Genomic DNA, 24,840 nt, shown 5'->3' on the forward strand with positions numbered 1-24,840 from the left:
AAAACAACAACATCACATTGGGCATAATTAAATTCTGATCTTAATTCTCCAGTTCTCTATTGGATAAAATGGAGAGGAAATTGTATTATAAAAAGGCCAATAGAAAGCAGATTGTCTACCTACTAGAAGACTAATGTGAAAGTGTGCCGCCTTAGATTGAGGCTTAGAAAGCTAACATTTCCCATGAAAGAAGTGATTCTATGTCTTGGTTTTAGTTATGTGCTGTAAGTTAACATTACTCATGGATGATCTTCTGCACAAGTAAAATAATTGCAAATTTCTTGGTTCTATTTTTAAACCATGAAAAAAAGACAGATACCTGGAGCAATAATTGATAGCAAATGGAATCTATTTTATGTCAAGTGAGATACTCCTGAAATGTCTTTGCAACTCTAGAGGGCAGTAAACATTCTGGATTGAATGGCTTTCCCTGATTGTAGTAACAAATGAATCTGATGTAGTTCTGTCAAAGCTTGTGTACAATATAGAGAAGCCACCACTTGTGAGTTTTGCACCGTACTTTAGAACTGTTTCTAAATCAAATTACAGTTCCACAGAACAGCCTCTGCTATACAAAAGGACACTGAAGGCAGCTTCCTACACCCCAGGATAAATATGGGACATGAGCCCACCCCCACTTGGTCGCTTTTAATTATTCGGCTGATGGGTCTTTAATTAAAATGAAGCAAGGCTTCTGCTCCTCCTCAGGAGGAGGTATTACTTAATTACGGTGTCGGCCAATTGGAGCTGGCAATCCGAAACCGTAAAATCCCACCCGAGGTCAATGGACCTTCCCATTGTCTGCCCCTCACCCGCTCCGATTCCCATGGTGGATGGAGCAGTAGAATTCCGGCTTCTATCTCAATGCTATATTCCCGCTTCTATCTCAATGCTATATTCCCGCTTTCTCCCTATACCCTTTGATACCATTAAAATCTGGAAAAAATCTATATCTTTCTTGAATACTTTCAACCACAACCTTCTGTGATAGAGAATTCCAAAGATTCACTATCCTTTGGCTGAAGAAATCTTTCCTCAGGTCAGTCCTGAATGGTCTACCCCATATCCTGAGACTGTGTCCTCTGGTTCTAATTCCCCATGATGTTGAGATGCCGGCGTTGGACTGGGGTAAACACAGTAAGAGTTTTAACAACACCAAGTTAAAGTCCAACAGGTTAATTTGGTAGCAAATGCCATTAGCTTTCGGAGCGCTGCTCCTTTGTCAGATGGAGTGCATATCTGCATATCTGCTGATATCTGCAGATATCCAACTCTGTCCTCCCAACTCTGTCCAACCCTGTTAGAATTCTATATGTTTCAGTCAGGCCTCCTCTCATCCTTCTAAACTCTAGTGAATACAGGCCCAATCTCTGCTCATAGGATAGTCCCACCAACCCCAGTATCAACCTAATGAACCTGCACTGTATTCCCTCTGTGGCAAGTATATCCTTTCTTAAGTAGGAGAATAAATCTGTACACAATACCCCAGGCGTGGTCTCACCAAGGCCTGTATAACTGCAGTAAGACATCCCTAATTCTGAACTCAAATCCTCTTGCAATGAAGGCCAACATTTGCCTTCCTAATTGCTTGCTGCACCTGCCTCTGCACTTTCATTGACTGGTACACAAGGATACCCGGATCCCTTTGTACATCCACACTTCCCAATATACCGCCATTTAGATAATTCTCTTCCTTTCTGTTTTTCCACACCAAAGTGTATAGCTTCACATTTAGCCACATTGTACTGCATCTGCCATGTGTTTGTCCTTTCAGCCTACTTGTCTAAATCACCTTGAGGCCTCCTTGCGCCCTCCTCACAACTCTCAATTCCGCCCACTTTTGTGTCATCAGCAAACTTGGAAATGTTACATTTGGTTCCCTCATCAAGGTCATTTATGCATATCATGAACAGCTGGGGCCCAATAGTGATCCCTGTAGTACCCTATTAGTCACTGCCTGCCAGTTGGAAAAGACCCATTTTGTGTTTGATTCTACTGTTTCATACCTTGGCCCATGTACATTTCCATATCTGGCACAGAATACTTCTACTTTTACTGTCTGATATTAGCAGACAGTTCTTACTGTACTGCATTTATCATATCTGGCAGAGCACGCTGCCTGTAAGGTTTATCCTGTAAAATTCTCAATCTTGTGTCGTTTTTGAACAACTGCTCAGGATCATGACTTACCTAGTAGTAATGGAGTGTGAAATAACATTTCAAACTTCGTTAGTGATTCATATCCTGATTCCGAGCCCAATGGTTGCACCTATGTGCTCAAAGGTTTCCTGCCATGACAGCATGTACGTCAGCAGGCTGTGAACTGCAAGAGCTGTGCCCCTCACACCTTTGTGATTTGTTGAATCTTAATTACAACAGCTTTTTCTTTAAGGTAGCCCAGGGTTGACCGACTTCTTCTTAATTTTAAGGTACCAGATTGTGTTGAAGTTATTCAACGTGTCTTGGCATGACTGTAGTATTACTGCAGGCGCAGGTGTTCTCATTAAGATTAAATGTAAAATACTGCAGCTGCTGGAGATCTGAAATAAAAACAGGAAGTGTTGTAAAAACTCAGCAGGTTTCAGCACATTATCAGAACTGAGGAAGCATCATATTGGACTTGAAGCGTTGGGCGGGATTTTCTGGCCTCCCAGCCGCATGTTTCCCGGTGGTGCAAGACGGCGTGCTCTGCTAGCGGCGGGATTCTCTGGTCCTGCCGCTGTCAATAGGATTTCACATTGATGTCACCCAACGCCACCACGAAACCCGTGGGCGAAGGTGTGCTGCTGGCGGGACCAGAGATTCCCACAAGTGTGAACAGTTGGAGAATATATTGTCAGACCTGCTGAGTTTTTCGAGCACTTCTTGTTTTCATTGCGATTGTTGTATTGTAAACATTTTTCTGTCATGATTTTTGATTGTAATACTAAATTGGCAGTGTCTCTGAATTATATTTTGTATGCAGTTAAGAACAACTGGGAGTGAATGAATGGCAGCAATGAAGGAATTCAAAAGACTTCACAGCCTTTGAGGCTAAACCTCAAATGTTTTACAATGATTTCCAGAAGGCCCTCGCCACATCAAAGGTTATTGCAGAAAATAAAAGCTCATAGTGTAGGGGTAAATATTGGCATGGATGGAAGGTTGGCTAGCTAACAGGAAACAGAGAGTAAGCATTGGTCATTTTCTGTTTGGCAAGATGTAATAAGTGGTGTGCCAGAAGGAACACTGCAGGGGCCTCAACTTTTTACTCTTTACATAAATGACTTGGACGAAGGAACTAAAGGTATGGTTGCTAAATTTGCTGATGATGCAAAGATAGGTAGGAAAGTAAGTTGTGAAGAAGATATAAGGAGGCTACAAAGGGATAGGTTGAGTAGGCAAAGATTCTAACAAATGGAGTATAATGTGAGAAAATGTGAAGTTTCCCGTTTTGGCAGGAAGGATAAAAAAAGTAGATTATCTAAATGGTGGGAGACTGAAGCATTCTTAGATGCAGAGGGATCTGGGTGTCCTAGTGTATGAATTATGAAAAGGTTAGTATGCAGGTACAGCAAGTAATTAGAAAAGCTAATAGACTGTTATTGTTTATTGCAAGAGGAATTGGTTGTGCTTCAGTTACACGGGGCATTGGATGAGACTATATCTGGTGTACTGTGGACAGCATTGATCTCTTGTTTAAAGAAGGGTGTAAATATATTGGAAGCAGTTCAAAGAATGTTGACTAGGCTAATGCCTGAAAATAAAGGGTTTCGTTTGGAGGAAAGGTTGGACGGGCTAGGCTTGTATTTGTTGGAGTTTAGGAGAGCAAGAAGCGACTTGATTGAAACATATAAGGATCCTGAGCGGTCTTGACAGGGTGGATGTGGAGAGGATGTTTCCTTTTGTAGGAGAATCTAGAACTAGTGGTCACTGTTTAAAGATAAGAGGTCTCCCATTTAAGACAAAGATTAAGATTTTTTTTCTCTGTGAGGGTTGTGAGTCTTTGGAACTCTCTTCCTCAAAAGTTGGTGGAATCTGAGTATTTGTATATTTTAAGGAAGAGCTAGATAGATTATTGATAAGCCAGGGGATGAAAGGTTATCAGGTTAGGCGGGAGTGTGGAGTTGAGCTTACGATCAGCTCAGCCTTGATATTATTGTATAGCAGAGCAGGCTCGAGGGGCCGAATGGCCTACTCCTGTGACTAAGTTGTATGTTCGTATATCTTCACTTGAACCTTTAAAGTTGTATCACTGTTTCTGAATTATTCCAAATGTTCCATTACTGTAAATTACGATACTTTCAGCTCTTTTCTACTGGATTTTGAATTATCGTTGCTCAGTTTTTGCATATACTGTACATTTGATCAACAAATATTAGACCATTACATAAAATTTATCAAGAATAATTCTTACACTTTATTATCGAGTAACTCTGTTACCTAGATATGCAAGGTTGAGAGTAGCAATGACGGCACTGTGGCACAGTGGTTAGCACTGCTGCCTCACAACGCCAGGGACCCGGATTCGATTCCCGGCTTGGGTCACTGTTTGTTCTCCCTGTGTCTGCATGAGTGTCCTCTGGGTGCTCCAGTTTCCTCCCACAGTCCAAAGATGTGTGGGTTAGAAGGATTGGCAATGCTAAATTACTCTTAGTATCAGGGGGACTAGTTAGGTAAATACATGGGGTTATGGGGATAGAGCCTGGGTGGAATTGTGGTCAGTGCAGACCCGATGGGCTGAATGGCCTCCTTCTGCACTGTAGGATTCTATGATTCAATGATTTAATAGGCTATTATCAACTGCAGGAGTTCAAATCATACTGAGAGTAGCTTGGGCCGTTTACATGGTTACTGGAATTCTGGGAATGTATTACATCTTGGACGTACATCATTTAGTTTCTTTCTAATATACTGATATAATGAATTTGACCTGCCAACTCAACCATATTTAAGAAATCCGCCCTATGGGACAGCTCTTGAAGGATCTTAAGACAAATGAGTTCAATTGCAAACTTGTTCCAGTGCACAAAGGTTTGCTTTCCTTAACCCTTTCTGAAGCTTTAGGGGTAAAGATTACAACACAAACTAACATGTTGCCACTTAGCCCATTGGCAGATCATTTCTATTAAGTGTGGGCAGGTATACTTTGGAATATCACTCACAGTTACTTGTTTGTGTAATTCTTCTCAAACCATCTTCTTTTGGCCTTTTGAAATGTCATGTAGCTGAGAATTGAGGGCACATTGCTGCAAAAAAAGGAAAGCAGCAATGAAGCATTAAAAGGTTCTGAAATAGCTTCATTTGTGAACTTTCATGACCATTAAAAAAATTACTGTAAAATTAAAAACGAAAATCACTAAGGGCTAAAATAATTTTTTTTCAAAAGAAGGAAGAGAAGTCGCCCATGGAACCATGAAGTACCCTGTGAGAGTACTGTTTCAGATAAGATTGTTACTGAGTGTGCTGACAGCACCAACCAAAATGACAATAATTTAGAATGAAAATAGGCTGATGTACAAATAACTTTACAAAGCTTTGTCTGGTTAAGTGGGAGGTGATGCCCAGATGCAGTGCTGACAATATTTGTTATAATCTGCATTCAGAAGATTTTCATATATGGGGGAATGAGACTGGCTGGCAGAGAGTTGGCACGCTCTCAGTGTGCTGAATGGCCGCCTTTGATTCTGTAATGTGACTCTATATTATGAGTGAATCTTCATTTCAAAAATTATTCTATCATCTTGCTTAGAAAATGCTGACAGGGCTTCATTTATTGCCCATCCCAACTCGCTAACTGGTGAACTTTCTTGTGGTGAAATCTTTGCTATGTGATTAACTTATTTTTCCAAGTTCCATCAGTAATCTCTAATTTTAAAGCTCAAGCTTGGCATCCCCTAACTACCACCACTAACTTAATTTACCCTGCTAGGGTAAATGCATGGGGTTATGGGGATAGGGCCTGGGTGGGATTATGATTGGTGCAGACTCAATGGGCCGAATGGCCTCCTTCTGCACTGTAGGATTCTATGATAACTCATCTTCCCACCTACTCTTCATCTTGATGCTGCCTGGTACCATGGGTCATTTCTCTTCTCTTAATTGAGTTTGTGTCTTTATATGCTCTGTTTGCTGTTTATGAGCAGATCTCCCACTCACCTGACGAAGGAGCAGCGCTCCGAAAGCTAGTGGCGTTTGCTACCAAATAAACCTGTTGGACTTTAACCTGGTGTTGTTAGACTCCTTACTGTCATTTCTCTTCAGCCTACTTTCCACATTTTAAACAAATAATGTAAGGGACAGTGTAAATACTGATTTATCTTCATTGCTTTTCATATGAAGTCTCAGTGAAAATCAGTATCAGCACTAATTTATTACTTTAGTGTTTCTACGGAACTTTAACGTTATGCCATTGACTCAAATGATTTGTACCTTCACTTTTAGGATTTCAGAGCATTGCTATTTGCATATTTAAAGAAGAGTTAATACAGCAGCTTACATTTGCACACAATATGAATGTTCTTTTTTCCTTATTTAAAAAAGGCTTTTGTATGTGTTTTCTATCTTTTCATTGTATGAAAACATTACAAGTAAGATGTAAATAATGTATACCAATGCTGGAAATCTGAAATTGAAAGAGAAAATGCTCGAAACGTCCAACACTCAATCACCATCTTATAAAAGGAAAATGTGGGTTCATCAGATTTCTGACAGTCACGTTTTACAGGGGCTGGTGATATGCCACATACTTTTCCTGTGAAAGTATTGCCTGCTCGCTATACACTGAAGAGCATGCGGTGGTATGTGTGTAATGTCAGTTCTGTGTGTGCAGTGCCTTGTGATCTGAGTTGAATTGTAGTTCTACCATCTGTCTGCCAAGAATTTCACCTCGTACATCAACAGTGGGGCCTGACGCTTTGAAAGCAGCACTGTATAATGCCTTAGTTCTGATAGTGAGGTAAACCTCATAGTGACAGATTCATTGCATTGATTTATACTGATTGGAAGCATTAAAGGTTTGATTTTTATCGATTGACTGCTAATGTGTCAAATGTGGGAAAACATTTACTGAAGAGTTTATAAACCCTTACGTCACCCTGACAATTTAAGCTCAACCTTTACCTGGGTTGGAAAATATCCAGTGATGGCCACTTGACAGGAGCTGATACTCTCGAGCAGTCACGCAGTAGACATTCTAAACAGGATTTTAAAATGTCATGTCATTCCAGACCAATCAGGAATGCCAACTACAAAGTGTCTGTATATTTTCAGTAACTGGAGAGTTGCCTACTACGTTACAGTCCAAAACAAAACATGTTCTGTTGCTCGGCAACCTTGGTTCATCTGTTCAACCCATTCAGGAAATTCCATTTTTAACCCTATACATTCGAGTTTGTTTAATTTATGAAAGTTGCAGAGAGGCAACGAATTTTCTACAACTACTTCTACTACTCTTCAATATCGTGAAATTTGACCTAAGTTTCACAAATGGATCCTGGAGATTGCTGCATTGATCAAGCATTTTTTTTATAGCCAGACAATAAATGTTACAAAGTTAACTTAAATGAGCAAAACTATAGAAAAATGAATGGAAAAAAATTTCAAAGCAACATGCTAATCAAGAGTTTAGATGACTTACTAAATTTAAAAGCTATTGTTGGTGTGACTGTTTTACAACTGTTACAACCAAGTGCGAAGAGGTTGAAGGACCACCCCTCTTTTCCTTTCCTCGCTTGATCACAAAAGGGTTTTCTTTTGGATTTCTTTATTTTTTCATGGGATGTGATATTATTGGCAAGGTTGGGAATTGTTGTCCATCCCTAATTGCCCTTCGACTGAGTGACCTGCTGGATCATTTCAGAGGGCAGTTGAGAGTCAACCACATTGCTGTGGGTCTGAAATCATAGGTAGGCCAGACCAGGGAAGGGCATCAGGCTTTCTTCCCTAAAGGGCATTAGTGAACCAGATCGGTCTTTACAACAATCAGCAATGGCTTTCATGGTCATCATTCAAGAATAGATTTTAATTGCAGATTTATTAATTGAGTTTAAATTCCACCAGCTGCCATGATGTGATTTGAGCTCTTGACCCGAATACATTAGCCTGGGCCTTTGAATTACTAGACTAATGACATTACCACTATACCATCAATCCCCACAAAGATGAGGATATCGTTGCTAATTTTAGTGCGTACTTAACTATTTATGTAATGTGAGTGTGGGCCAGATTCTCCAACCTCGTCCCCAGCCGGGATTCTCCAGTCTTGCTGTAGTGAACAGAGATTTGGCTGAGTGTCAAATTTTCCATTCTCGCTGGCAGCGGTGGCGGGGTGTGATCGGCCGGAGAATTCTGGCCCATAAATAACTAGTCCCAATTGCCCGCGAGCTAGGTCCAATTGCCAAAGTCCCAAGTATTTTCTTCTTCTCTGGAGATGCTGCTGTACACTTGAAATCTTTCTTCAAAATTATATGTATACTACAGAAATTAAGACATAATAAAATATATATATATTTTAGATGGAGAGAGAGAGCAGAATCCTCTTTATTCAATTGCTCCTGATGTAGTGATGTAATTAGATTCAGCCACCTTGCTGTAGATTTTAAATCATTTTAGTATGTCTCAAAGAAAACCTGACTTCCTAAAAGTCCAATATTTGACATAAGCACACCTTCAAAGACCATTTAAATTTGTGGTAACAGTGACTTTCACAGGGGATTTTCACAGTAACTTCGTTGTAGTGTTAATGTACACCCACTTGTGACACTAATAACTACACTTTAAACTTTTAAACTTTAAACTTTAAAACCTTTCTATGTAGGCACTTGTGGGGCTAAATTTGAGAGCTCCCAAAAATGGTTACACAATTAACTCATACCTGTTGCTTGCATCCAGACAGATTCCCAATTTTGCACTGCCTGCTCATTTAAATGAATTCAATATCTGGTCAGCACTCACTGTATATTTTGACTAGGCACATCAGCAGGAGGCAATACTGTGAGTGGCAAGCAACATTTAAAGCGAGCTACTCAGAGAGGAGGTGTAGCTGTTGGCAGTCATACAAGAAACGATTCTGACCTGGGAGAGATTGAAACACGGCACAGATTGGACTCCAAGGTTTTCAGACACTCCACTGGAGGCCTTGGTGGAAAATGTGGAATGGAAGAGGAAGGTCCTATATCCATAAGTGCACCAGACACATGCTCAGAAAGTAATGGGAGTAGAGAGCTTTGGAGGTCAAATGAGGAGTAAAGTCCTCCAGCTCCAAGAACAAAGAACAATACAGCACAGGAACAGGCCCTTCGGCCCTCCAAGCCCCCACCGCTCCCTGGTCCAAACTAAACCATTCTTTTGTATCCCTCCATTCCCACTCCGTTCATGTGGCTATCTAGATAAGTCTTAAACGTTCCCAGTGTGTCTGCCTCCACCACCTTGCCCGGCAGCGCATTCCAGGCCCCCACCACCCTCTGTGTAAAATACGTCCTTCTGATATCCGTGTTAAACTTCCCCCCCCCCTCACCTTGAACCTATAACCCCTCGTGAACGTCACCACCGACCTGGGAAAAAGTTTCCCACCGTTCACCCTATCTATGCCTTTCATAATTTTATACACCTCTATTAGGTCACCCCTCATCCTCCGTCTTTCCAGTGAGAACAACCCCAGTTTACCCAATCTCTCCCCATAACTAAGCCCTTCCATACCAGGCAACATCCTGGTAAACCTCCTCTGCACTCTCTCTAAAGCCTCCACGTCCTTCTGGTAGTGTGGCGACCAGAACTGGGCGCAGTATTCCAAATGCGGCCAAACCAACGTTCTATGCAACTGCAACATCAGACCCCAACTTTTATACTCTATGCCCCGTCCTATAAAGGCAAGCATGCCATATGCCTTCTTTACTACCTTCTCCACCTGTGACGTCACCTTCAAGGATCTGTGGACTTGCACACCCAGGTCCCTCTGCGTATCTACACCCTCTATGGTTCTGCCATTTATCATATAGCTCCCCCCTACATTAGTTCTACGAAAATGCATCACTTCGCATTTATCTGGATTGAACTCCATCTGCCATTTCTTTGCCCAAATTTCCAGCCTATCTATATCCTTCTGTAGCCTCTGACAATGTTCCTCACTATCTGCAAGTCCAGCCATTTTCGTGTCGTCCGCAAACTTACTGATCACCCCAGTTACACCTTCTTCCAGATCGTTTATATAAATCACAAACAGCAGAGGTCCCAATACAGAGCCCTGCGGAACACCACTAGTCACAGGCATCCAGCCGGAAAAAGACCCTTCCACTACCACCCTCTGTCTTCTGTGACCAAGCCAGTTCTCCACCCATCTAGCCGCCTCCCCCATTATCCCATGAGATCCAACCTTTTGCACCAACCTACCATGAGGGACTTTGTCAAACGCTTTACTAAAGTCCATATAGACGACATCCACGGCCCTTCCCTCGTCAACCATTCTAGTCACTTCTTCAAAAAACTCCACCAGGTTAGTGAGGCAGGACCTCCCTCTCACAAAACCATGCTGACTATCGTTAATGAGTTTATTCCTTTCTAAATGCGCATACATCCTATCTCTAAGAATCCTCTCCAACAACTTCCCGACCACGGACGTCAAGCTCACCGGCCTATAATTTCCCGGGTTATCCTTCCTACCCTTCTTAAATAACGGGACCACATTAGCTATCCTCCAATCCTCTGGGATCTCATCTGTGTCCAGTGACGAGACAAAGATTTGCGTCAGAGGCCCAGCAATTTCATCTCTCGTCTCCCTGAGCAGCCTGGGATAGATTCCATCAGGCCCTGGGGATTTGTCAGTCTTTATATTCCCTAAAAAACCTAACACTTCCTCCCTTGTAATGGAGATTTTCTCTAACGGGTCAAGAAGTTCAGTGACCTCACACAACTGATTATGGTCAGTGACTGCATCTTCAAATAACATATCCTGCCAACTGCATTGCCATCCTTGACACTACTCAATTCACCACTCTCCTACCATTCACCTGCAAACAATCTCGAGACGTTAGGAGTCCTCCTTGTCATTCATGTGATCTACTGCATACTTAGCACTGCTGCGTAGCGCTGTTGCGAGCCTCACATGCACATCTCACATGTTGGACACGATGTGAACTAGTCAGCTTAACCGTCACATCACCCCAACAGATTTCATGACACTCACTGACATATTTCGCTCTCGAGCTAAAGGACAAGTGGAACATCATGTACACCTGAATTTTCAAATTTCTTGGGCAGGCAAGGGATCCTGGTGGGAGCATGAAGTTGGAAAAACTGTAGTTTTGTTCTTTGTCCACTTCCTATCGTTTAAGTTTATTTATTAGTGTCACAAATAGGCTTACATTAACACTGCAATGAAGTTACTGTGAAAATCCCTTCGTCACCACATTCCAGCGCCTCCTCAGGTACACTGAGTGAAAATTTAACATGGCCAATCCACCTAACCAGTGCATCTTTTGGACTGTGGGAGGAAATCGGAGCACCCGGAGGAAACCCACGCAGACACGGGGAGAGTGCAGATTCCACACAGACAGCGACCCAAACCGGGAATCGAACCCGGGTCCCTGGCGCTGTGAGGCAGCGATGCTAACCACTGTGCCAGCGTGCCACCCATAGCTAGACATATTTAAGGTATTCTAATCCTTGTGATCTTAAAGATCTCAATACCTTCAAAACAGTTTTTTTTTCTATTTATGGAATAAAGCCATGAGCAACTATAATTAGGATAAATTTCCTACAAATGTGATACTGATGGTTTCTGAGAGCACGAATTTCCTTCGGCAATGGACAGGGTTTTAAATGGTGCTGCCTCTGAGAATATCTGTCAGCTGCAAAGTTTCCTCAGTTACATCAGTAAATATTATTTTCTGTGCATTTCTAATGAAAGAAAAGGCTTGCATTTATACAGTATCTTTCATAGGCTCATCATGTCCTACAGCAGTTAAGGAGTCTATAAATTATTTCTGGACTGTAATCGCTGTTATAGTGTAGGGAAATGCAATGGTGGGTTTGTACAGGTTAGGGTCATAGAAGTAACAATCAAATAAAATGTCCTCCTGAATTGTCCTGAAATAAAATATTAATCTCATGGACAGAAAAGATCATTATGAGACTAAAACTATTTTTTTTAACATACTTTTCTGAATTAATTGTAAACATATTCAAGATGTGGTAATAATCTTGGAAATTGGGTCAAAATATTGGGGATGGGGTAACCAGGTTTTAGGGCTGGACAGTTGAAGTTGGGAGGTCATGTGATGAAACTTCCAGAAATATATCAGTACAAAGTAGCAACCCTGGTTAGCAAAGCTGTCACTGATCATAGAATCCCTACAGTCCAAAGATGTGTGGGTTAGGTGGATTGGCCATGCTAAATTTCCCCTTAGTGTCAGGGGGAATAGCTAGGGTAAGTGCATGGGGTTCTGGAGATAGGGCCTGGGTGGGATTGTTGTTGGTACTGACTCGATGGGCCGAATGGCCTCCTTCTGCACAGTAGGGTTCTATGATTGAGTGTGGAAGAGGCCTTTCGGCCCATCGCGTCTGCACCCACTCTCTGACAGAGTATCTTGTTAACTTTTTAAACATTTTTATCATCCCTTTTATACTATTGCTGCTACATAGCCTTTTGGCGAGGCTCTAAGATTTAAAATAAAATGAGGTCCCTGCCTGCTCGCACTGAATTGTTTGACATCCATTCAATTTAGCGCTTCACTGAGTTCATTAGGACACGTGGTGTATAAAGCAAGCTCTAACCTGAACCTGCCCTGCTTACCTGGGTGTGTTAGGTTAAAATTGGGGTGTCTGTGTCAATTATTTCCTTTAATATAATTATAAATTATATTATCCACATTTATGATGGAAACTGTTCAAGCAAATGAATATTGTACGGTCAAGTGACTTTTCTGCTTAGCTCAAATATGGGCTTGACTTTTAATTTAAAACCACCAGAAAATAAGCATTTAAGTCATTAGGTAATCTGAAAGCTCTTAATATTGGCATATTTTAAAATAAAAATGCATCCTATTTTATTCTTTAAAAATGTTGTTGGATAATTAAAATGTTAATGATTTGAACACCTCCCACTTGGAGAGCAGAATTGGCAAGGTGTGTCATAATTAGCTAAACTAATATTGTCCATCTTAGAGTGTCCCTTCCCTGCACCACCAGCCCTTCTTCCACCCTCAGTATAAATTTTGCCCTATTTTCTTTGTCTTTCGCTCTGACAAAGAGTCATCCAGACTCAAAAAGTTGGCTCTATTCTCTCTCCGCAAATGGTCTCAGACCTGCTGAGTTTTCGCAGCATTTTCTGTTCCTGTTTCAGATCCCAGCATCCGCAGTATTTTGCCTTTATTTATGACAGCATACCAGGGCATGATGCACCTTCCCCTTATCCCTCGTAGCACCCCTCTCTTTCAACTGTCGACAATGCCCTTTGCAATCTCACTACCCTGCAGACTTCCTTCAATCCTGCCTCTACCAATGGAGTGCTCCAGTCATTCACCGCAAGTTCCAAAACCTTGTCCTTCATCGATGTGAGGATGTCCAGGTTGGCAGCACCTGGTAAACTACAATGGAGTTCCACCACCAACCCTCCCTTGAAGCTGTTTGGGCTGGTAGCTGTGCAGCAATGTGATATTTCCTGTGCAAGCCTCATACAGGATGAATCCATTAAAAAATTTAAAGGGATGAGCACTTAAAATCAAATCACTCCACAAAAAATTAGAGAGTCTGTTACCTCTTCTGCATCCACTTCTCTTGCTCTCATTATCTCCTCTCCTGCACCCCTCGCTCTTCCACCTGCACCCCTTGCTCTTCCACCTGCACCCATCGCTCTCCCACCTGCATCCCCCGCGCTCCCTCCTGCACCCCTCGCTCTTCCACCTGCACCCCTCGCTCTCCCTCCTGCACCCCTCGCTCTCCCTCCTGCAACCCTCGCTCTTCCACCTGCTTCCCCCACTCTCCCTCCTGCACCCCCCCACTCTCCCTCCTGCCTCCCCCACACTCCCTCCTGAACCCCCCCCGAATCTCCCTCCTGAACCCCCCGACTCTCCCTCTTGAACCCCCCCACTCTCCCTCCTGAACCCCCCTGACTCTCCCTCCTGCACCTCCCCACTCTCCCTCCTGCATCCCCCCCACTCTCCCTCCTGAACCCCCCCGACTCTCCCTCCTGAACCCCCCGACTCTCCCCCCTGAACACCCCCGACTCTCCCTCTTGCACCCCCCCACTCTCCCTCCTGCATCCCCCACTCTCCCTCCTGAACCCCCCGACTCTCCCTCCTGAACCCCCCGACTCTCCCTCCTGCACCCCCCACTCTCCCTCCTGAACCCCCCGACTCTCCCTCCTGCACCCCCCACTCTCCCTCCTGATCCCCCCCACTCGCCCTCCTGCACACCCCCACTCTCCCTCCTGAACCCTCCCCCGACTCTCCCTCCTGAACCCCCCCCGATTCTCCCTCCTGAACCCCCCCCGACTCTCCCTCCTGCACCCCCCCACTCTCCCTCCTGCACCCACCCTGACTCTCCCTCCTGAACCCCCCCCGACTCTCCCTCCTGAACCCCCCCCGACTCTCCCTCCTGAACCCCCCCACTCTCCCTCCTGAACCCCCCCGACTCTCCCTCCTGAACCCCCCCGACTCTCCCTCCTGAACCCCCCACTCTCCCTCCTGAACCCCCCCACTCTCCCTCCTGAACCCCCCCCCACTCTCCCTCCTGCATCCCCCGACTCTCCCTCCTGTGCCCCCCACTCTCCCTCCTGCAACCCCCCTCCTGCACCCCTCCATTCTTCCTCCTGCACCTCCCATCTCCCCTCCTGCACTCACCAATCCCCCTTCTGCACCTCCTCATTCTCTCTCCTGCACCTTCACTCTCCCTCCTTCACTCCCCATTCTCCCTCCTTCACCCCCCATTCTCCCTCCTTCACCCTCCATTCTTCCTCCTTCCCCCCCATTCTCCCTCCTGCAGCTCCCCCCATTCTTCCTCCTTCACCCCCCCCCCCATTTTCCCTCCTTCACCCACCCATCTTCCTCCTGCAACCCCCCATTCTCCCTCCTTCGCCCCCATTCTCCCTCCTTCGCCCCCATTCTCCCTCCTTCGCCCCCATTCTCCCTCCTGCAGTCCACCCCATTCTCTATCAGTCTTTCCATCCCTCGGCCTCTTTTTACCCTCGACCCTCTTGACTTCTCCCAATTGTAACACATCACAGTTTGTTAATTAGTCTGAAATAAAATATTGACAATGCACCAGATAATGCCAGTGGCCTCATTTATTTCAGGAATTATTCATCTGATTAACTTTTTGAAAGCCTCTTTCATTTAACCAGCTGCACTCTTTGATGCTGAACAGTTTTACTGCAGGAATACTTTCTGTATTTCTTGTATTTTTGATTTAACTTTTGAAGTATCCTTTGTAGGAAAACAATTTGATGTGTGCTTAACTTTAGTTGCTGAACTGGTAACCGAAACAGGCAGGAATAAATTATATGACACCATGGTTACTCAGTCAGCTCATATGATTGTTTAAATTAAAATTAAAAAAAACACTTGGACTATTTCTCTGTAAAGTGTGTCTGATTAATAATGCAGAAACATGATCAGAATTGCAGGTTTGAAGTATTTTGTGTGAGAATTTTTATTTTCCAATAAACAGCCTCCTCATTTCGCTCAAGAATTTAAGGAACAGAAGTCTGGGTGTATGAATTTCAATGATGACTCCCTTTTCTGTCATGCGGTTTGAACGCCTGCTGTCACGACATAATATAAAAAAAGATTTTGTGTGAGCTGGATGAGATTTGTATTTAAATACCCATTGGAACGCTTCCCGTACCTTTGATTTTTCATCTTTTTTTAAGTCGAGAACTGTCATACGGATTTAAGAAAATAAGGACTTTGCACATTCTCTCCGTGTTGCGTGGGTTTTCCTCCGGGTGCTCCGGTTTCCTCCCACAGTCCAAAGATGTGCAGGTTAGGTGGATTGGCCATGCTAAATTGCCCCTTAGTGACCCAAGATGTGTAGGTTAGGGGGTTAGTGGGATAAATGTGAGATGGGACAGGGGGTAGGTCTGGGTGTGACGTTCTGTCAGAGAGTCAGTTCAGACTCGATGGGCTGAATGGTCTCCTTCTGCAATGCTGGTATTCTATGATTCCTCAAATTGTTTAGGAGAGGATATTTATCAGGTTTCCTCCTAATGACCAGCCCAAGAATGTCAAATAATTATTTAGGAGCAGTTAACTTACCTGCCCACTTGAACTGAATGGCTCAGGTAAATCTAAAGTAAAGTTTATTTATTCGTCACAAGTAGGCTTAAATTAACACTGCAGTGAAGTTACTGTGAAAGTCCCTGAGTCGCCATACTCCGGTGCCTGTTCGGGTACATTGAGAGAATTTAGCATGGCCAATGCACCTAACCAGCTGTGGGAGGAATCCAGAGCACTCGGAGGAAACCCACGCAGACACGGGGAGAATGTATAAACTCCACACAGACAGTGACCCGAGTCAGGAATCAAACCTTGGTCCCTGGCGCTGTGAGGCAGCAGTGCTAACTACTGTGCCGCCCAGATCTATTAAAAAAGGGAAGAATGATAGTTAGCTTTAGAACTCTTTCTGCAAGTTTCTAGTGGAAAATGTTCTGCAACGTGAATTAACTCTCTGATAGGGTAATCCTTGGAAGAGTATTATCGCATTACCTGTCAGTTGCAGATGTTTAGTGGGTAATTTTTACCATCCCAATTTTCAAGTGATAAAGTATATGGAAAATTCGAGTTTCAGAGAAAGCAGCTTCCTCATCACTTTAGCAGAAGAGAACAGAGGAACTCTTAAGTGTCCCAACTAACACTAGATAGAAAATAACAGAGAAACTGTCAGGAGTATACACTGCAGCCTCAATGTGCCAGTGATTGAGGCAGTGAATGTTTGAGGTGGTGAATGTTAATTGCATAATAATTGAGTATTTACTTCAATCTGGATAAGTGTGAGGTGATGCACTTGGGCAGGACAAGCAAGGCAAGGGAATACATGATGAATGACAGGACCCTGGGAAGCACTGAGGATCAGAGGGATCTTTGTGTGCATGTCCATTAAGGTAGCAGGACAGGTGGATGAAGTTGTCAAGAAGGTATATGGTATACTGGCCTTTATTAGCCGAGGAATAGAATTTAAGAGCAGCGAGGTTATGCTGGAACTATATGAAATGTTGGTTAGGTCACAGCTAGAGTACTGTGTGCAGTTCTGGAATCCACATTATAGGAGGGATGTGATAGCACTGGAAAGAGTGCAAAGGAGATTTACCAGGGTGTTGCCTGAGCTGGAGAGTTTTAGTTACGAAGAGAGATTGGAGGGTTATTTTCCTTAGAGCAGAGGAGGGACGTGGATTGAGATGTATAAAATTATGATAAAGTAGACAGGAAGAAACATTTCCCCTTGATGGAGGGATCAATGACAAGGTAAGAGGCAGGAGGTTTAGAGGGGATGTGAGGAAAAACCTTTTCACCCAGAGGGTGGTGGGAGTCTGGAACTCACTGCCTGAAAGAGGGCCTCATAACATTTAAGAAGTGTTTAGATGTGCATTTGTGGTACCAAGGCACACAAGGTCATGGGCCAAGTGCTGGAAAATGGTATTAGAATAGTTGGATGGTTTGTCTTTGACTGGCGCTGATGCAGTGGGCTGAAAAGCCTTTTTCAGTGCTGTATAACTCGATGATTCTATGACTTGTGTCCAGGTGGTGGGCATTGACTGCAAGATGCACCAGTCCTCCTGTGTAAGGGGGCAGATTCAAATAGAGGTTTGGAGGTGCATGTTTGTATTGTATGTCTCTTATAGCAAAGCTTATAAGGTGTGTAAAGATCAGTTTTCAGTTCTATCCTTCATCACTTGGCCACTGGAATAGAACTGTGGGTGAGGTATCAATCAAGTGTGCTGCTCTGCCTTGTGAGTGTTGATGGAGCTGTATTCATCAGGCAAACAGAAAGTATCGCATCACACTTAAATTCTTGTGCTTCAGACTTAAATTCAGCTTCCAAACTTCAGCCACCATGTGCCTGCATGTTGAGATGGCTGAATTTAGAAGAGACAAACAGCATCTGCGATGTGCCTTCCACTGACAAGAAGCAAAAATGGACACCAGGATCCATCTAGATTGTCTTTGGCTATCTTGGTGGTTTCTGGTTGCACCAATAATAGAGCTATTGACTAATATTAGCAATCAATCTCAATCAAGGTGTCCACAACAGACCCAGCTGTAGTGTGAGGAAAACGGCAATAGTGCAGAGCTTTGGTAACCAGAAATCCAAAGTCACCTGTTCCTGGGTGCACATGACAGGGAATTGTAACTATATTATTCTAGGCTGACATCTACCTATGCCACCAGTAAACAAGGCTCCATGCTAAAAGAGCGTCCTCACTGAATTTGCTGTTTCAAACACTGTAAAATCAGGAAGCCCAAATATTGGACAGGCTGATCTCTGTGCTAGATAATCCCTTCTTTCAGGTGAGGCTGCACTCTGCAACTAAAGCCATGTAAAACCTTTCTGGCAGCTTTCAATGAGATTCTGTTGTTTCTCTTGATATAACCAAAAGAGTGCTCTTGTGCAATGGCTTGCAAGGGTTGTCAGCAATTAACCTTAGCCTATTTTTATCTTCTGTGTGTAGTTTCCGATTCCATATGGTATAGCAAAGCACCAAGTATGCACAAATTTAAAGGAAATATTAACAATTATTTGCTGAACCAAAGCAGCTGAACAGACATTTGGGCAAAAAGAAATTTGAGATTTACCCAGTTAAACTTTTCACAATCCCTCGGCTTCCTGCAGCCAGTAAATTTGTGAAACATTATTGTTATCTGTGGCTTTATCTCTTGCCATGCTATCCTAAATGGGGAAAAAGCTCCTTGTTTTCAAAGGCTATGCCCTATTCTCACAATGCTTTTTATAAAATCATTGTTTGAGATAGTAAAACATTTAACAAATCTTATAGTGCAATAGGAAAGCAGTAACATTTCAGTGAGAATTTCAATCTTCTCTCGATTGAAGTATTTGACATAAATGCCAGGTCCAAAACCTTTGCTCAATATAAAAGTCAATAGGTTGAATTAAGCCAAAGCTTGATGAAAGAAATGATGTCAGCATCAAGGTAGGAGACAAGAATTCAGCTGCTGCCTTTGTTTAATCTATCACAATTTACTCCTTTCATCCTCCCTGGGAAGGTACAGCCTGCAGGCATCTCTGCAGATGTTGTCAGTGGAGCTCCTTTGTCGTTTCACTAAGGCGTGCTTGCACAATGCAGGAAGGAACAAGAAATAATTGACTACATTTTATGTTGCACTTATATTATGATTTAAGAGTAGAAGGTGTGATGTACAATGAATTCCTTGTTAGTAGCTGACAGTGAAATATGAAGCCTAGCCAACCGTTTGCATAGAGCTTAAGCTGAAGGAAAATTATCATTAAATGGCATTTAATGGAGTAATGAAGCAAACCCCTAATCCCCGAGGATATGCTCTCAATTTGGCCAATCAGCAGCAGGTACCTAGCTTTTTGAGAAGCACACCCTTGTCTCTGTTCCTCAGAGTAAGAATTCATTGGCTGTCATGTCTGCTAAGTAGGTGGATTCACCGAATAGCGTGCATGGTAGTTGTGTGTTCAGGCCCTTATTTGGTATCTGTGAGCAGAACCAGTCCTTTCAGCAGCGAAGCATCCTCACATGCATTATTCATTAACTAATATTCCAAGGAGATTCTTGTCCATAGATACCTCTCTAAGGCACTCCTTTTGGCCAGGATTTTCCATTGATTTTGTAAACTCTATTGTACCAAACTGGATTCCACAAATGGCCACTTTATACCAAACAGGTGACAAAGCATTGGGATTTAAGAGCCATATTTTCCAGACATACCTGCTGTATGAATAACCTGATTTACTGATTTCTGGGACTGCTTCGATCCAAGTCTTTGGGGAACTTCAGATTTTACTACATTTCTTAGTGGGTTTTTTTGTGAGAACAGAATTGCAAGATGCCTGAAGCTAATTATTTGCTTTCTGTTTCTTGGGGCTACATAAAGGTATGTAAACCAAACCTGCTTTTATCCTGATATAAAATTTAAAGTGATAATCATTATTAATATTATTATAATAGAAGTTTACCTTTTTAACTATTTAATTTTACTGTGACCTTTGTATCTGAATGTATTTTGCTGTGAATGTATCTGCAGGGATTGTACTGCAGCTACCCTCTTTATGTATAGGCTCTGGCTTTACACTTGTCTTTGTTAATTCAGATGAAGATGGTGGTAATTGCAAAACTGCTGAAGCACATTTCTGTCGAGGGTCCCCTGAGATACCATGGAGTTATTTCCAATTCGAATCAATCACATGATTTTTTTTTAAAAACAGGCATTTTATGTCATTTTTATAAGGTGTTGTGAGTTTTCTTTTTGAAATTAAGTAATGCTTACCGCAAGTGGAATTCAGTCAGTAGTGTGGTTTGCTTAGCAATGAACAGGGTCATTGGAACATCAGGGGATTCTCTGACACGTATGTACTGTTAATCAGATGGAATAATCACTAGATTGAATTTGTGTCCAGTTTAATCTGCAAAATCTCCTCCCAACAATACTTATGAGTACTAATTTTCCAGGATCTCCATTTATGAGGATTTAATGGAATAAATTAAGTGGAAACATATTAAAGTCTAGTGATCAACAAGAATAACTTTTTCTAAAATTATTAAAAGCAAAATTCATCAAGAAATCTAAAACTGTTCCTACTCAACCATATGGTGAATTAATAATTAGGTTAAATATCAGATCATCAGGATTGATCATGAAGGAAATATGTCCTTTCTTAATGGTTCACACTCAGATCATATAATCAACTCTAATCTGACTTTTCTAGCTTTTCAGTACATTTTATAGATTGAATTGTATCTGAAAATTCTGTTCTGTTGACCTTCCTTTCAGAAATAACTTCCTTTCAGAATAATCTTCTCAACCCTTTTTCACTGCTGTTAATTAAGCATTTTGTGCCATGATGTTTTGAGGAAAAATAATGGGTTTGAAGAAAAGTCTTTGTATAAAGATGCACATCAATTGTTCTGTGATAGCCCCAAGATCCTTTTCGCACACACCACCCACTACCTCCATTTTGACATTGGAGGTTGCTTGTTCAAGCCATTTTATCATGTGACAGCAATGTGCTCAAATGTGTTATAAAGTCTATCTGATAACTATAGATCAGCTGCTTGTATTTTGTCAAAATGCAATCCGGTTGAGTATGACGGCAGCAGCTGTATTGATCTGGCCAGTTGCTTTAGCTTTCATTTGAAATATCAATCAGTTTGAAGCCTGGTAATAACTCTGACCAGTGTTATCACAAAGGCAGCAGTTCGTAAGTTACTTTACACTTCAGCAACTGATTCTCTTGCTAAATTTACATAATGAAATTGCATGGCTCTAAAGAGCCAGATCTATTCTAAAAATAAGCACAAAGCTTTCATCTAATATGATTACCACTCCTGAGTTGAAATATTTTCAGGGAACAGTGTAGAAATGTGGAAATTACATTTACGTTGTGAAACTATCGAAGCACCATATGTGTTGCACTTATTTTCTGTCTTGACTACATCTTCAGCTGGATTTTTCCTATTTTACTTGCATATTTAGCTTCTCATGCTCCAGATTATTGATTCCACCTGAGGTATAGGCACATGGCCATCAGTCATTCTGTGACTCGCTACTTCTAAAATGAAAGCCGTGACAAAACCTCTGGTGATTTTTTTTTTTCACACTTGTCTCCCTGTCTCGCTGCAAATTAATTCACGTTAAAACAGTGCCTAATCTTCCCTGGTGAAAAATAAGCTTGTTAACCCCTTGAGAACCTCAGCCAACTGAACCAAAAGGGTCAGATTTGATTCCTATTCTCTGCTGAGCTACCTGGGGCTGAATTTTTTTCTCCCCATTAGGAGCAAATACGAGTTGAAAATTCCAAGGTGGAGGACTGCGGGGCCATAATTTTGAATTTTGTTTGCTATTTTCACTGGGTTGAGAATTATGCCATGAAATTGACATCAGTGAGCAGGTTAAAGCTGAATAATTGCTGTTTGATGGAACTGCCAGCGAACCTTTTCATCGCTTTGTTGATGTTGAGTAGACTGATGGGGAAGTAATTTGGCCTGGTTGGATTTGTCCTGTATTTTGTAGACAGAACATCCCTGGGTAGCTTTCCACATTGCCGGATAAATGCCAGTATTGTAGCAGTGCTGGAGTGGATTGGCTAAGAGAATGGCTTGTTCTGAAACATAAGCCTTCAGTACTACTGCCAGAATGTTGTCAGGGCCCATAGCCTTTGCAGTATCCAGTACCTTCAGCCATTTGTTGGTATCACGTAGAGTGAATTAAATTGGATGAAGACTATCATCTGTAATGCTGGAGACCTCAGGGAGAGGGTGAGATGAATCATCCATTAGGCACTTCTGGCTGAAGATTGTTGCAAATGCTTGTTTTTTGCACTGATGTGCTGGGCATTCCCATCATTATGATTCGTGATATTTGTGGAGCCTCCTCCCCCAGTTAGTTATTTAATTGTCCACCACCATTCAGGACTGGATGTGGCAGGACTGCAGAGCTTTGATTTGAACTGCTGATTGTGAGATGTAATAGCTCTGACCATTGCTAGTACCCAACTGTGGCTACCAGGTACAGCTAGGATTGGTCCCTGCAGTGATCCAGCTCCCAAACAACCAACTATCTTGCTGAAGGACAGTGCTAGATTTTCCCATAGGCTTAAGAACCTGACATGGGCCAAATGGGGGTTCCAAGCCCACTCATTCAACATTGAGACAGGCTGAGCAATTTTCCATGAGGCTGTCTCTAAACTCAAAATAATGGATGCTGGGCGGGTTCTCGATGCTGCTTGTACAATCAGAGGGTCAGATCTGGAACCAAGACTGCACCAATGGGAGTCTGGATGCTGCAATGCAGATAAAAACCATGAGGGCACCTCAACATAGAGGCATCTCTAGGCTGGCCTACACAATCATAATCAAGGCCAGGATCCAGTAAGCAGGGTCTAGGCAATACGTGCATCAGGGTAGACAATCCACTCAATGGCCACAGCAGCAATTGCAGTCCCTTAGTTGTGGTATGGAGTTTCTGGCTCCGATAAATCCCTGGCTTGCCAAAGGAAGGTTACCTCTAATGATCAGGCAGCCTCCGCATGTGGCGGGCAGCTACTCTGCAATGGAAAAATGCCAGCAATGTCACAGAGTCATCCCTTATTGGAGCTTAAATAGCTGTGGCTTTTTTGCTTGCCTGCATGGATTCTCTTCCCAGCCCACTCCTGGGTAAGCTGCCTGGCAGCAGAAATCCATCACTGCCTCCCCACTCTTCCAGATCTGCCTCCAGGACTGGGAAAATTCCACCATCACATACTCTTGGGTGCAGTACGAAACAGCAACAGGGATCATAGCCCTGGAAGAATGTAAGACTTTCCCGCACCATGTACAAACTCCCCATGGGTAGGGAAGATATTAGCAGAGAAAAACAAAAGAACGGTGAAAAAAAAACTTGAAATCATTGAAAAATCACAAAGCAATTAAACAGTCTATAAGATGGATTTTTAGAGGTATTGTACCAGGGGCAGAACAGTTAACCTTAAGTTGAATGAAGTGATTTTATTAAAAAATATAGGCCTGGATTTCTGCAGAGCTATGCATATCCAAGACGGCGGATGAACGTCAGATCTAGAATTCCTGCCTCCATTTCCAACAGAAACATTTTTCACTCAGGAGGAGGGGGAACCAGGGTGTCACACACATATGGGAAATTCAATACTGAGTTCAAACAGGCCCACATTTTGCTGGAGTAAAGCCCTTATTCCACAGTGTTGGAGGTACATATCTTTGGAGTAGTCCTAAATGCTCAGGAAGGACACACAATGACTGGTATTTTACGACCTCGCACGGGTGAGGCTTGTAAAATCCTGACAGAGGCCAATGGAGAATTTCGTTCTGCGAGCCGCGCCCGCCCCAATTCTGGGGCGGGCATGGTGGTAAAATTCCGACCAAAGTCTGTGGTGCTGTAAATGGGTCAAGTTATTTACAGGGCCAGCCCTTTAAAAAACTTCATTAAAAAAACCTGCCTGCCTGTGTCTGAATTGGAAAAGATCTATTCTAGCAGTTTCAATAGCTGTTGGTTGACATAACCCCAAAGGCTACCATTATAGCATTATTAATGATTATCTGCTTTCCACAACCAATTATTATCATGGGGGCTATAAGTTCACAGTTCAATTGAGAGGCTCAAAGAGGCTTTCAGATGATTAGCTGTCTTTAATGTGGGGGATATGAATACAATTCTTAATTTTTATAAGGGATTAAGTGATTGAGGGGATTTAATTGTATTGAATGCACTTTCATGAATTAGAGATTTTTTCTAATAGAATGAAGTCTCTAATAGATATTTAGAATTTTATTTTAGTTCATCACAACATGGCCCTTGAGATAGCCCATTGTGGATACTGGGTCAGTTGGCATGGAGAGTGTAAGGGCAAAAGGTAGTGGGTGGGAGACAGAAACAGACATACGTGAGCGCTAAATTGTCATAGGGGCTATAAAGGACCATGTGGGTTGGTTACAAACGCATAGGTTGACATGAGTTGGCGCGTATAGGTATGGGGAGTTGATGACGGGGTGTAAGGGGTAGAGGGCCTAATGTTTAAGGAAGCAACTAGGACAAAGTCCTAGAGAGCTGAGGCAGGCCTTTTAAACAGCTGCCTTGGAACTCAGCAGCCCCTGTAGCCACCCCTAATTGGCATCCAGGAAGATGGGCCCAATCAGATCCCGCTACCCATCCCCGG

At 42.7% G+C, this 24,840-nt stretch overlaps 1 protein-coding gene across 5 annotated transcripts in view; it reads left to right on the forward strand.

The window, feature by feature from the left end:
- Nucleotides 1-24,840, forward strand: part of pde4d (phosphodiesterase 4D, cAMP-specific) — a 601,055-nt gene that overhangs the window by 547,057 nt on the left and 29,158 nt on the right. The gene's annotated exons all lie outside the window — the stretch shown is intronic.

This window comes from Mustelus asterias, chromosome 1, assembly GCF_964213995.1.
Source record: "Mustelus asterias chromosome 1, sMusAst1.hap1.1, whole genome shotgun sequence".
Lineage (NCBI taxonomy): Eukaryota > Metazoa > Chordata > Chondrichthyes > Carcharhiniformes > Triakidae > Mustelus > Mustelus asterias.